The 11776-nt window shown below is 36.0% G+C and overlaps 1 protein-coding gene across 1 annotated transcript in view; it reads right to left on the reverse strand.

Moving 5' to 3' along the window:
* LOC108746824 (heparan sulfate glucosamine 3-O-sulfotransferase 5) overlaps positions 1–11776 on the reverse strand; it is a 37373-nt gene that overhangs the window by 9629 nt on the left and 15968 nt on the right. Inside the window, exon 2 of the mRNA XM_018483806.1 lies at positions 7536–7627. The gene's annotated coding sequence lies outside the window, so the exon portion shown is untranslated. The remainder of the gene's footprint in view (positions 1–7535; positions 7628–11776) is intronic.

Consider the following 11776-nt stretch of genomic DNA (forward strand, 5'->3'; position numbering starts at 1 on the left):
GGGGGGGAGAGAGAGAGAGCGCGTGCGCACTCGTCGCTACGTACGGCCACTGAGTCAAGGTCTTGTCGGCTGGCGATCGACCTGACCTCGCTTTTCTCCTTAAAACGAGTAACCGATGACGAAACATCGATCGGAAACACGCAAATGCGTGCGACAAATTGTGCTACTTGACATTCGTTCCAACAGGGCTGAACTGAGACAGATCTGTCTGAAAATGGAATGAATTATCGGAAGACTCTCTGATTATATCAATCAGAATTTCGTTCGTCTGTATTAGAATTCTAGTAAAAACTTCGAATCCAGAAACTTCTAATCCATTTTCAACCGGAACATTCAAATGAAACCGCAGGATATTTTTTTCCAATGTACGGTTACACTGGGAATATCACACCACTTTTTCCGAACGATACAGTACCGTACATTTCCCCATTTTTATCATTCAATTTTTATTATTGATCCCCTTGATTGCTACTTCGTAGTCCGTGTAAGAGACGCGTAAATGAGATATACCGATCGGGAGTGCGTGCCGAATTAACGAGCTGCCTCGTCCGCCGCAGTAGCAGTAAGAGTAGTAAGAGTCTATTATTGATCAGACGCACGTAGCAGCTGCCACGCGAGGACGAGCGTGGGTGACACGAATTAGCCTAAATACATTTGTAAACGTATCCCGGTTATCCAAACTGCGAACGAGCTGCGGTTCGAATCGACACGTACACTCTCCTACGCTTCGCGTAAAAGGAAATTTGCATGATTCCTTTTACTTAGCGTTTTTTTTTTTTTTTTTTTACTTTCTTGCCTGCCCTAACTGCACCAGATCGCGGCAGCGATCGCCTTCAATTCCCATTTCGCTCGATATTTCACTCGATATTTGATTAACCGCTAACAAGCACGCTTCGCTCAGAGAGAATTCTCGCATTGTTCGGCGCTCATATCCAAGCGCGGAGCGAGAATGCTCCGCGACGTACAATAATCTATAACAGTAACGGCAATAATAGTAAGCAATCTAGAACTAGTAAGCGAGGTTACGCCGTGAAACGTAAGGCGCGAGTGCTATAGGTATATAATTGTCCAATATTCCAGTATAACAGCTAGTATAATAACAAACAATCTAGAAAAGATTACGTTACGGAACGTGAAACAATATCAAACGGCAAAATTTACCATTTTTGTCAAGTGGTCGCATCGTTCATAAATATTCATGAAAAAAAAAAGAGAAAAAAAATACATGTCCTGTTCAACTATCCGTTCGCGTTATTCACTGCATCGTTTATGTCCAGTTTTAATTAATTTCTCGCATTTTTTTCCCCCCCTCTGAAAAAGAAACGCAGGAACGAAGAAAAGAGGTAAATTCATTGCTGTTAAAGCGGACGAAATTATGGACATATCCCCGAGATACGTTTCCGATAATTCATTGGCCCACGTCAACGCGCTTACGAATTTATGAATATTGCCAAGAGCTAAAATCGGGCCGGGTCAAAAGTTCATGTGTCTTTACAGTAATGCGGATCTTTTTAGCTTTACACGCGCGCGATGACTTAATCGCGGATGATACCGCGATGCGTTTCCTTGCGCGATACGATATTGCACGCTGGGGGGAGAAAAAAAGAGTCGCGGTCGCGCTGGAAATTTTATTCCGACAGAAACGCGACTTCATCCTAACGATACTAATAACTATCCATTTTACACCCGCTCGTGCTTGGTAACCGAAGCGCTCTATTTTCGAAATTTAATGCACAGCAAGTTAGGTCGCGGTTCATAATTTGCTGCGCGCCGAGGCGCATTATGCCGATGCATTACCGGGCGATAAAACGTTAATATAAGCTGCGCCCCTCCCGATGGGGCTGGCTGAGCAAACTACCACATTTCGTTCACACGAGACCACCTTATCCCTCGCACGTTTTTCTCTTCTTCCTTCCTTAGGTTGACGTTCAGTCTGTTACCAGGTGTAGATGGTCCGTAATCGAATCGCCGCGGAAACGAAATCGAATTGGAAGTCGGAAACCACAAGGTGGAAGAAGGTACTGCTCTGTCTCGATGCCGCCGCACTATATACGGGAGAACGAACTTTATCGCTTCCTTCGGGAATCGGTGAAACGATGTCATTAGTTTTATTATTGTGCCTTATGGTAAATAGAAAGTGAGGACGCGCGAATTCTCTCGCAGGCCGTTTTACGGCGAGTTCTCATTCCAGGAATGCTAGGAAGTGTAAAAAAAAAGGCTTTACGACGCTACGCGCTCGTGCATGCGAATCTATTTGGTTCAACGTTAACTATTTCAAGGGCTTTAAAAAGAGACACTCACAGCACGTATACATACAAACATTTCGAGGGATAGTAATTTTCCCATTTCGATCATCAAGCGTGAAAATTGTTTTCGAGCTCGTTACGTAGTTATGTTTTATGTATATCCTGTTAAATTCATAATATCAAATTATGCTCAATTTCAGTTATTTTTAGTCATTTCTATAGGTCGCCCGCACTGTTTCCTATTCAGTATGTTAATGTAACTAAAATAACGGAGTCAAATGATTTTATTCAAAAAAATATATTAAATTTGACTAGGTTATTATTTATTAGCGCATACATTAATACGGACGTTATTTACATTGAAACCAACCACAGGAATGGAATGATTTTTTTACATTTTGATACACATGCAAGTTAAACAACAAAATGTTATTTAGATATTATGTAAATGTTATTTAACTCAAGGGATTGGATTACCATTGCTCATTTGATATCCAGCGAAATATCATGTTATTCTCCTTTTCCCTTTCAAATAGGCAATGTTTAGAACTCATATGTAAGTAAGGATTTACAGTTTGTAACTCGTGCTGTGACCGGTCCAGCTGAACGTCACACCTCATCTAACTTTTGTTACGTTCTCGCTCTCATATAAGTAACGTCATTTCATGTAGGTACCACTCGCGACCCGCTACAAAATACAATCCTGATAGCATCGGGGTCATTTTACCATCAGTTCCGCACACGAGGAGAACGCAATAGAAAAGGAGGAAATGGAATGAGGTCGCTACGGGAGAAGAGCTCCAGCCCAGGCAAGTCGACCTCAAATTCTTCCTAGAATGGGAAACGTTTCTGGACACGCCAGGATATTTCTTAAAATAGTAGGGCGTGTTTATGTTTATGTGCCATTTTTTTATTAGCGTAACCAGTATAGAATGCACGCCGGCAAAGTTTAACCAAATATTTTAGAAGTTGCCCGTTGCTAACCGACTACCAAATCTCTCAAGAGACAGTAATAGCAGTTAAGCACGCGAATAGCTAACAATCGTTTACACTCTTTTTTTTTTTGGAGCATATTTGAAATACTTTAAGACATATTTAGAACAACTCAGAAACAGAAAGGTTTGATATAGGGAGCGTGATGCAAATTTAATCCTTTGAGAACGACAGCTTTTTAACGACGAAGAAGAAAATTTTTGCTTTTCAGAGTCGCTGAATTCAATTTTGGTCTCCGAATTCTAAAATTTCACTTAAAAAAATAATTCGATTGTCGTGAAAAACTCGGTCTCAGGAGATTTCTCTGATATCGCTGAGTTTAATTAAATGTATAGCCTAAAAATGTCAATTTTCAGAAGAGTAATAACCTCCAATGAAGAAGGATATGATACGACGGGTCTCATAATCAAAGTCAGTTCGGAAATTAGTGCTAACTATGTTTGCTTAACAATGGTGAGAAGTATAGCGAAACTGGAAACTTAATGTTACATACACTTCACAATTAAAAAGTCCCTGAAATTGAGTTTTATGTTGATAATTCGATTACTTTTTCATTTCCATCTGTCATATTGAATTGACTGTTTAACATTTTTTATTTTCGATCTCAGATTCGAATAAAGCATTATCGAATTATCCATAAACGAAGCATCATAAAAATCAAATAAGTAATTTACGAAGTAAAAAAGGATGATTCTAAATGACTCTCTGTCTATGCACAAAAGGTTAAAGGAAATTCTCGAAAGTAATAACAACACGCGGATGAAAATGTTTTACAAGAGCGAGCACAAACACGATTATTGCATTGTTATCAGCGACCGCCGTTTAATACTATTCACGTACAGAGGGCTACGTGGGAGCGCGAATTAAGTTAATTATCGGGGAGTGCTTTCTTGTGCCGTTTCGCGTAACTCCACGCCGGCAAAAAACGCGCGAAAGTAAAGCCGCTTTAAAAGTGAGTTAATACTTTAACAATTGCGAAAAGTTTCGCATGGGTTCGAAGGGGAGGGAAGGAGAGGCCCCGAAGCCGGATATTCCATACTCTACGTAGTTGTGCTTTAATCCATTCAGCCACCGGCTCAACTTCTCCCGGCCATTTTGCAACTTGCTCGTTAATGTTGTTTCGTGGGAATCTACTCCTTACGCGAATGGCTCACAGACAGGACGCATAATGGAAATAATTCCATTCACTGAGCTCACTGAGAGAATGCCTGGTAAATCGAATCATTCGAACAATGTTCAAAAGATTAAATGGACTGTTGAGATACACATGTATAATATTTGTTCCCATTAGAGCGGAGCTAGTTATGACATTTTTTTATTACAATTATTGTAAATCTTCATACAATTATGTTAGAATAATGAGAATTGCTTTAAAATGTTGCACGTTCATATGGTTAATAATTAATACTTATAAATCCTTAATATGCTTCGTAAATAAAAGAAACAAAATTTTTTACAAAGAGGCAAAGCGGCTTAATGGACTCCACCCATGAGGCATGTAGAGCAATCCCGAAGAGTAAGCTGAACCATAGAAGATAATTGTTTGTAATAAGATTATGTATTAAAAAATGAAAGATATATGTATATTACTTAAATCTTTATTAAAGTTTTTATCTTATGTATGCTAATTGGTAGTACTCTCTCGTTAAATGTTTAATTAACAAAATTTAAAAAATTTAATTTTATCGTTATAACAAAAATTAACGTTATAACAAAATGTATTTTTAATCGTTAACGCAGAATAAAAAACATCAATAAAAACAGATTTTATTTAAGCACCTGAGTTTATAAAATTTATAATTATGTAATGATTTTTGCTAAAAAAAAACCTTGTATCAGTGTCGACTGAAATATTTTTTTAAAGCTAAAAAACCGTAAATAAAATAGCAATTTGAACATTAAAGTTAAAAAATACTCTAACTAAAGTTAAAATATACTAATGACTTATACATATTTAAAAAATCACGTTTTGTTTTTATTAATCGTTTCAATTATCATGTAGATAAAAAAAAATACGTAATAATTTTTTGATGCACGAAAACGAAGAAACACAGATGACCGGTTGTTGACAGATTGCATTCAGCGCAATAATCTCCGTCTTGTGCAAGCATAAACACATGTACTTTAACTACTCAGATATTTGCATTTCCCAACTCCTTGACTTAACTAGCTCCATTTTACCTAACCCTACGTTTTACTACGAAATATAGTTTAGTTGACTAAAGAAATGCGTAGGTTCATGGACGATAAACGCGTGGGAGATCCTTTGTACTGCAGAGGAAAGCAGGATATTTAAGTTAGAGAATTACGTGGGCGATATTCGAAAAAGAGAAGAATAATCGACGACTACAGGGTCAAACCGATAGGTCAACAAAAACCACCTACGAACCACTTTGACAACCGATACGAGCGATCAACTTTATCGAATTGATTGCAATGCGAAGAGAGAAATATACTTCCAAAACACGCTCACATGTCAGTCAATACGTGTTACCATTAATTTTAACGTCCATTCTAACTAGCAATTTTACGCATCGTCTTTTTTTTTTTATCATGACGCAACAGCACGTACTTCCCACGCCTACGCTACATTTTACGTGTCTCTCGTCACACATAACGTTCAATGTCAGTGGTGTAAACGTTAAATTTAGTCCGCGCCTACGCACAGTTAATGATGACGTTTTACGGAGCTAAATGTTTGTCTCCGTTTATTTTCTGCACGCGACAAATTTCTTCGAAAATTTTTGCATAGCAAAGAAGAGAGAGAGAGAGCGAGAGAGAGAGAGAGAGAGAGAGAGAGAGAGAGAGAGAGAGAGAGAAGTGCGTAGAATATTTCCACGTACAATACTATTTGTCTTTTAAGAAAAATATATTAATGCTTTTCTTACTTAAAAAAAAAATACGCTTTTTCCGCGTTCTTTTAGTCCTCTTATTTGTGCGTTTCAGAGAGACTCGAGTTTGCGCTGCTGAAATATTCATGAGACACTCTTTCCTTCTTAAACATGTAAAAAAAATGTCTCGTATTTAGCAATTATTCAATTGCTCGCTTGCTGCGATAAATTAAATAAACGCAAAAAATAAGGATTTTTTTCTTAGCAAGCGCAAAGCTGTTCGAAAGTTTTTTACTTCGATAATAATTATCATAACAAAATCATATGAATCGATTGCTCTATATTTCTCCTTACTTTAATTATTAATATAATTTGAAAATATATAAAATATCCTAGATGATTAAAAAAAATCTTTTTAACAAGTACAAATACGGTAGCAATACATGAAATTTGATCAGACATATACATGATATACGCTTTTCTCCTTATTGTATTTTATGTTCTCTGCTTCTAGTAAGAAGATAGACTGGTGTTCGATATCGTATCACAGAGTCTCTTTTATCCTCAAAAATGTCGATGTATCCAGTATAGGTGAGCGTTCGGAATTCTCCAGGAACTATCCCCGAGCGAATTTATTTCTCTTATGGTTCTTGCTTAAATTCTCTCATGCTTTATGTTGTCGTGAATTTTCCAACTCGTGATTTCCACCGCGCGTTTCACCGCAATAATATAACCGTTTATTGTTTGGGCGAGAGCTAACTGTTCATATGAACATGAGGATTTAATTAAAATTTAGCTTACAGGCAAAAATCACTACACAATCTTCACCATTTCGTTTTTAGCTGAATTAAAATTGTCTTAAATAAATAACGAGAGAAAATACCGACCGGCGGTTTCGACATCTCTATAACGTGCAAATCCTTATATGTATTTAATGTAAAAACGTTCACCTCCGGTTCACGTATCCATAGCGTGAAATTTTCTCTACTCGATCCTTTGTTATTATCACGAAAATGTTGTGCAGACGGGGGAAAAAGCATGACGAGAAAATTCGCACCGCTCGTAAATTCGAATCGATCGCACCATCGCACCGTAACTCGTGTTCCATGTTGAAGGCTCTCTGAATTATTCTTCAAGAGTGATACACGTACTGTGCGCGTGTGCGGCGATCTGTCTCATCCTTCGTCTCTATTTTCCGATCGGATTCGGAATCTGAGCGCAACAGGATAATTACGTTTGTCGGGCGCGTTTATTATTATTATTGTTATTATTATTATATTATCGATCGATAGTGAATATTTATTATCATTAATAGAGTCCGTCAGCACATTGTTCTAATCCTAATTAAACGAGTCGCTCATTAAATTGCTGTTTCGCAATCATCATTTAACAATAACATTAACGCAATGTACTAATCTAATCGAGCGAATGGAAAGCGAGCTATTAGAAAATCTGTCGAACTTACCGTTCTGCGTCGCGCCTGGCTTCACAGATTCTCGTATTGGAAATGGAAGTTCAAAATCCATACATGGCGAGGGTTGAGGGTACGTTGAAACTCTGCGATAGAATGAAAATTGGCGTCGTTAAATTTGTACTTGTTGGCTAAATCGAAATAGTTAATATTAACACTAGAACCACGGGTTGAAATTATATATAACTCAATCGCGATTTTGTCACCACAAAAGTAAAATTATTTGTAATTATAATTATTTATGATGATCCAGAAAAATTTAAAGCTCCACGTGCAAATCCAAATTAAATGGGAAAGAAAAAAGCTGCCAGATCAGAGTAAAAAATGACACAGCCGCGTTCTGGTGTTAAGTAAACACATATGCAATTTTCGATGTACGAATATATGTATAAAATTACAAGATATAAATTAATTAACGTCTATAACTATCAGACTTATAGCGGAGTAATTGATAATAACGCATATTTAATCCGCGCGCGCGTATAGTTCGTCGATCATTGAATTTTCGGGATGTGATCGAGCTAGATAGGCACCAGTTTCAATTTCCTGCGATCGTCCGGATAGTCAGCTCTAGGATTCTGGTTTCATACATACAGCGGAGCGGAGATGAAGATAAGTGAAATTTGATGATCGAAAGTTTCGTTATTAGAGGAATATTAGATACCATTATTACGGTACGTTAATCAATTTTACAGCTACTATGTTAAAGCCGTTGCACAGTTGTGTATTATGCATACATACAATGAAATAAGATACAAATGTACGTTTCACGGCTTCTACAATATTTAGTTGTTTATTTTATTGCTCACGTTTCTCGTATCGACCGAGATAAGTGTCGATTCTTCTTGTCGTCATTGCTCGAGCTAAAGTAGTCGATTCCCGAGGAAACGTGGAAGGAATCGAGTTGTCGGTAATGCATGAAGAACGTAACGGACAGCATCGCATCTTTACTTGCATTTTCAGCATCAGGAAGAGGTACTCGTAACACGTTGTGACGACGGTTTCGAACGGTCTTTAATTGGAATCGAATGAAACTGCTATTAAAGCCTTTACGTTTTTCCGCCTGTCGCCTGTCTGACTAAGACGAATCTCGCTTAGAAAAATGCACCTTCAATTCATTAAGTGAATCGATTTTCAAGAAACGAATTAAAGGGAAACTTTCCTTCTCAGTATTTCAGTAAAATAATACAAATGCGCATTAAAAAGTTTTAACGCGAAAAGAAGAGAATATTTCGTATCTCGTCGGATCGAAACGCGCAAGACCTGATTTTTCTTCTATTAGGTTCTTTGCTCTTAACTTTGAATCCTCCGAGTTCCACCCTCTTAAGTTCACGGAACCTTCGAAGTATTTAAGCGACGAGATATATGTGTATGTTGGAGAGACTGAAGAAGTCTCGTCTTGTCCAAGCGTTTCTTCACGCGCGCGAAGACGTTCTTACAATTTCCAAGTCGTCTCCGTTCGCGGCTTCGAGTCACGGAGCGAGGAAAAACATTTTCCGAGCAAATTGGAACGGGGGATAGCTTAGCGTCGGTGAGATGAAGGAATAGTGGCAAGTCTGGCGAAAAGCCACGGAGAATTTGTCTGGAAACGAGTTTCTGGAACCGCAACGGCGTGACTGTTTCACAAATCATCTGATTTTTGAAACTTTCACGATTATAATTCATCGTTCGCATAAAATAAATTTTCCCATAGCGCCGCACGCGCCGACGATCGTTTTTAACATTGCATTTACGATTATTTACTAGTGACTTTCGTGAAGTGCGATCAACATTTACGTAAGAGGTGATAAGAACTTTGCGCACGGAAAGACACTGCGGTAAAATGCTTACTATTAATTAAGGACTAAGGATTATGAAAAAGAAACTTTTTATAAACGTAATCTTTGTACGGATTTTGTAAAAAAAGATAACACATAAAAAGTTGCACAAAAGTAATTTTATAAACAATTAAAAAAACATCGGTTTATTTTTCTTTATGTATCTCATAAACGGAAATAGATATTAATAAATTTTTTTTTAAATACGCGTCTAGAAATGGAACTTCACGAAAGTTTCATGAAACTTTTTTGTTTCTCTGAGTTTTAAATTAACTTAGTACATACAATTCTTTTTCGGTTCTTTTAAAAAATTAACAAATTAATATTTTTGGGAAGAGAAAAAAAATAATGTAGCTATCAATTTTACATTCTTTAATTGGAGTCATTTTAATAGCCCATTTTTTTACGTTCAGGTCTGTGCTATATACGTTAGTAAATAAAACAATAATGAAATCGATCGAATAAACTGGTTTATTAAAAAAACAAAATAAAAATGTCTTTATAGTAATAAACTAAATTTTTTTGTAATTTCGAACCATTTTAAAGACTAATAAAAAAATTATTGAAAAAGAAATTATACAGAACAAAATAACAATTTGAGATTAGGTTATGACAGGACAAAAAATTAAAAAATAATATGAATTATCATTAAAACCATATAAATAATATGGATTTACTTAGTTTATATCATATTTGTCCCATGCATATTAACAAAGACGTCTCATCAATTTAATTATATTTCAAAATAATTGTCCTAAAAAAAAAAAGAAATAAATAAAACATGATTCCGATTCACGTAAAACAAAACGAAATTTTAAGCTCATAAAACATTACTTGCTAGAAATATTTATTTGTGCAAAAACAAAATTTTTCTCTTTAAATTTATGATAGCTTTTATTTTTTATTTTTATGCATGCGTACTTACACTACTCCTCAGTGACAAATAACAATAACATCAGTACCATCACAAAAACAATTACACAGATACAAACAATTTTTATTTTATACATGCACAAATACATATTGGAAGTTATCAAAGATACACTGCGCTATTTGGTATCTAAATAATACCTATATCAAATGTGGTCAACAAAAATGAGAGAAAAAGAGAGGGAATGGTCAATCTCCTTTTCTTTCTACCATATGATTGATTGAATAGAAAGAGACAGAGACTGACCATCTTCGCGCTCTATCTCTCTCATTTTGATCGACCAATTTTATACACGAATAGTCGCAGTCCATGCTTTATGACTTTGAAAGTTATTATCACTGCAATGTCGTTCTACAATACAAAAATTATTAAGTCATTCTTACTTTAACATTTAAAAAGTACTAATAAAGTGTAGTAAAAAAAGAGAAAAGGACATTATTTAGCTACGAGCTCCTAGTATCTCAAAGAAGAAGGCGCAGGATACGAGTCGCAGGCCTAATCGTGTGTAGTAAGAGTTGATAAAACTATTACAATTTTTCGGAAAAATTTGGTTCTTCTATTGCCATTTAAAAAATAAGAAAAATCTTTTTCTTTAATTTACATTAGAATCAATCGATGAAGGTATGATTTACGAAGAGAATGTGATTGGAATTGAAAAAAAATTTTGTTTGGGTGTTGTCAAACATTTTTTTAAGTTATTCGTAACTTTTGATAAAATTTTTCCAACTTTTTATGCGATATTTTCTCATAAAATCTCTAAACATCACGTTTATAAAGTTTCTTTATGTACCTTTAGTCTTCATAACAGTAAACATTTTAGTGCCTTTTTCCATGCGTAAAGATTTTACAACCCCCTAATGTCACCTCCGAAACAACATGCAACATCAGAATTAACATAAACATTGCAATTTGCCCGTAACTCACTCAAGGATGACGTTCTTCCGGTTTGCCGTTATCCTTGAATATCACAGCTAATTAATAAACCTACGATTAATGTCAAGCCGACCAATTGAAAATTAATGGCTTCAATCGTTGTCACACAAATTAATTGCCTCGTCAGTGCGGTACGCGGATAAAGTTGTTGTATGTATCGTATGGTACCTACGTAAAATATACGAGGTCGTGGAAACCGATAATAACTTCCTCGTTAATAAGAATATCAAGTCTCAGGTATATGGCAACATCGTATTCAAACAAAAGAAAACGGTACAGACGAAAATTGAAATTTTTTCCCAGCAGTTTTTATTATGTCTGATGACATAAGCAACTACGCTAATATCGTTAGTTTCTGCGATATTTATCGAAGCTCGTATCATGTAATAACATACGCTTCTCCGCGGTACGCTGAAGAACGTCGGAAAATGTGAAATACGTTTTTCTTTGTACACACGAAGTGAAAAACGATGGTTCTGACATATAATATAATGCTGTTATAAACATATTTTCGCTCGAGAAAAAAAAAAAAAATATATATATATATATATTTT

The sequence above is a fragment of the Trachymyrmex septentrionalis genome, unplaced genomic scaffold, assembly GCF_001594115.1.
Source record: "Trachymyrmex septentrionalis isolate Tsep2-gDNA-1 unplaced genomic scaffold, Tsep1.0 scaffold19, whole genome shotgun sequence".
In the NCBI taxonomy this organism is placed as follows: Eukaryota; Metazoa; Arthropoda; class Insecta; order Hymenoptera; family Formicidae; genus Trachymyrmex; species Trachymyrmex septentrionalis.